Genomic DNA, 3,166 nt, shown 5'->3' with positions numbered 1-3,166 from the left:
ATAAACTTGACTTAATAATTCTTCACTTAACAATCAACCACTGAAGTGGCAACATCCAATAAGTAGTTCAGCTGGAACATCTGAAAAAAAAAATCAATGCTCTTTGCCAGCATCTGATACTTGTACAGTGTCCTAAGATAACGGGCAGTAGGCGTGTTCCCACTTCAGAGAAAACCTCGTTCATTCATGGGAATCATAGCAGTTAACCATGGATCTACCAGAGTTAGACTAGCTTGTACATTCTCTTCCCAATGCAGGATTGTTCCCGACAGATGTTCAGAGACCACAGTGATGGGCAACCTTATGAAAACCGAGAAGTGTTCTGTTTCTTTTGTATTTTTTAAAAGTCCAAACTAATGGGACTTCTGCCAGCTCTGCTGGGAAAGGATATTTTGCAGAACTGCTCTCTGCACCCTCCTGGCACATATACAGATATATTTCACACCTTTGTTGTCCAAATAAGCCCAATGCAGATTGGGAGCCATGGTACAGTCACCAACTGATGGCTGGGTGGTGTCTTGTATGGAATTATGTGGTTGGTCCAGAGGATAGAACAGCTTGGCAATGTTGCCTTGGGTGATAAACAGAATGGGTCAATATAAGAAAGTGGCATAAACAAGGGCAGGGTGCACAGGCTGGACAACACCTAAATTTGACAGCTGGTGAATTATGGATGCTTAGATAGATAGTGTCCCCGTCATAAACCCCCCTCTGCTGGCACTAATTACTCCTCTGATGGCAATCTCAGCAGAGAGGTTGAGGACTGAATGGTCTATGAATTCTGAACTCCCCTTGCCAGCCCAGATTGAGAGAGATTGGCAGAACTGTTTGGGGCAAGGGTGAGCGGCAGATTTGTCATGGCTGCTGCTCGTGCTGCACCTCTCTTGAGGATAAACAGAGGTCTCCAGGTTCTAGGGCTGTCAGGATGGTGTCAAACTCACCCCTGCAAATGCACAGAAAAGTGGACCCAATGTGTGGAGTTGCGATGAGGGAGAGTACAAACCAATCAGGGTGTCTGTCAGTTAATGTTCTCTATAAAAACAAGGGTTAAAATGTGTAGTGTGTTTATTGACCCTCTTTCCCATGCCCAGAGCTGTTCCAGAAGGTATTTTATGTATGGAATAAAAATAAAACTGATGGACCATTTGATATCTTTCTGTACTTTTCAGGTCCCTGGAGAAAGTATGGCTGAGAAACTACTTTCTCCCTGACAGACACTTAAGACTGAATCTGATCTCACTGAACCTTAAGAGCATAGTGGGTCCAAGTGGCTCAGAAACTTCGGCTGGACTCCATCTGTGGTTTTTATGAAACCCACTAAAACTGGAGTAATGGAGGTCTATTTTCTGGCTAATGAAGACTCTTATTAGTCCTCTGATCGATCATTATCTTCAGGACAGAATTAGAACCCCATATACTTTTTCAAGGTGATACCTTTTATTAGACTAACTAGGGAGTTTTCAGGCTTTCAAGGTTGCAGATAGGTAAGGTCACTTCAGGTGCAATGTACATTCAGAGTAATATTCTCCCTAGGTTGCACATCGTTCGCCTAAACTGCAAGGAGGAAACATTTCTCATTGTTATTCTGGGCGGAGTGGGTGGTGACTTCATCTCCATTTAAACTGGTACAGTATCTGTGAAATCTCACCACTGCTCATGAAAGATCTTTTAGGACAATTAAATACAATGGATCAAGGTTTTAGTTACTCTTACCAAGAAACTATGCACTAGATGTTGATGAACATTGGAGTGCCACGGATCTACTAGCTATCTCTTACTCACTTGGGAGTGTTCTCACCCTTCATGAAGGGGAATGTGGTGCAGCTGGAGACGGACAGCCCTGGAAACAGTGGCTTCTCTGCAAAGATTTTCAACCAGAGTAACAATTAAGTTGTGAGAGAGAAACTATCCGTTAGGAACTGGTCTGAGACCGTCTAACCTTCAGGTCAGACAGTGATGGCCATCTGCCTAGAGTTGGTCCAAAAACGAAAATGTTACCAGCAAATCATTTCAAGAGAAAGGTCTCCCTTAGACGCTTTTTGGTTGAAAAATGTCAGTTTTCTGCAGGAAAGTAGCATTTTCTCTCACTTTCTAAAAAACTTTCATGTTTCAGTTCAAAAAACTTCTTTAAAAGTGTGGGGAACATACTCCCCTGCCCACCTGAACCCCCGACTTTCTCTCACTTTATAAATATTTTTCCCTTTTCCACTGGAAGAAAATAAAGAGGGGAGAGGGAGGAAGTAGAAAAGACTGAACTCAGTGGCTTAGGAGCTGTGTAGGCTCTGGGAAATATTGAAAAGCTTATAGTAAAAGGTAAGGTAGCACAGGGAGTGAAACTTAGTTTTGACTCTAATAGGAGACTGTGAATGAAGATGAATCCTTGTTTTCACAAACCTTGTCTGGCTGCAAGGAAACACAGGAGTAACAGCTCCAGAAAAACCTTTACAAATGCACAGATGTGTTGCAAATATTAGAAGAGGAAGCAGAGGGTTTGGATATTCTCCCTCTCCCTTTACCTCCAGCATCTTGAGTTTGGGGGACTGAACAGCACCAGCCAGAATTGGGGGCGGGTAGGAGGCATGGTAAGTGTGAACTACGGAGTACACAGAGGAAAAAACTCTCTCTAGGAAGAAATTAATTATGCAAATGATCTTTCCGGAAGGTTTAAAAATAAGTTATTTTTTAAAGGAGAACAGATGGGCTCAGAGTACCCAACAGATGCATTTTCTGTCTTGGAATCAGCATTACGTAACAACGGTAAGAGCAAAGCTTTGACGTTTGTGTGAGTCATGCAGGCAACAGGATGGAAGATGCTTCTAACCTAAACTTGCCTTCAAATGCAGTGTGCTTCCACTGTAACCAAGCTGCAGGCCTATGGGAAAAGCTGTCTCTGCAATGTGCCCTGAAGGTGAGGAGGATGGAGTTCAGCCCCATATCAGCAAATTCCTGCTGAAAAGCTCTGACTCACCCCCCTCAGTTATTTCCACTTTGAGGACTATGAGCTGAACATTGTGGTTTCTAAAATGGAAGGATATTGTCAGACTGAACTGCCCCCACACTGCTTGTGAGCAACGGACGAGTCCAGTAACAATAGGTTCTGGAATGCCCTTTTAGAACATTCACTCATAAAGGATAGTACGGGAACGGCCCCAAAAGAGTGCTGGAG

Source organism: Eretmochelys imbricata, chromosome 19 (genome assembly GCF_965152235.1).
Source record: "Eretmochelys imbricata isolate rEreImb1 chromosome 19, rEreImb1.hap1, whole genome shotgun sequence".
Taxonomy (NCBI): Eukaryota; Metazoa; Chordata; order Testudines; family Cheloniidae; genus Eretmochelys; species Eretmochelys imbricata.
Note: the sequence above shows the minus strand (reverse complement) of the source record.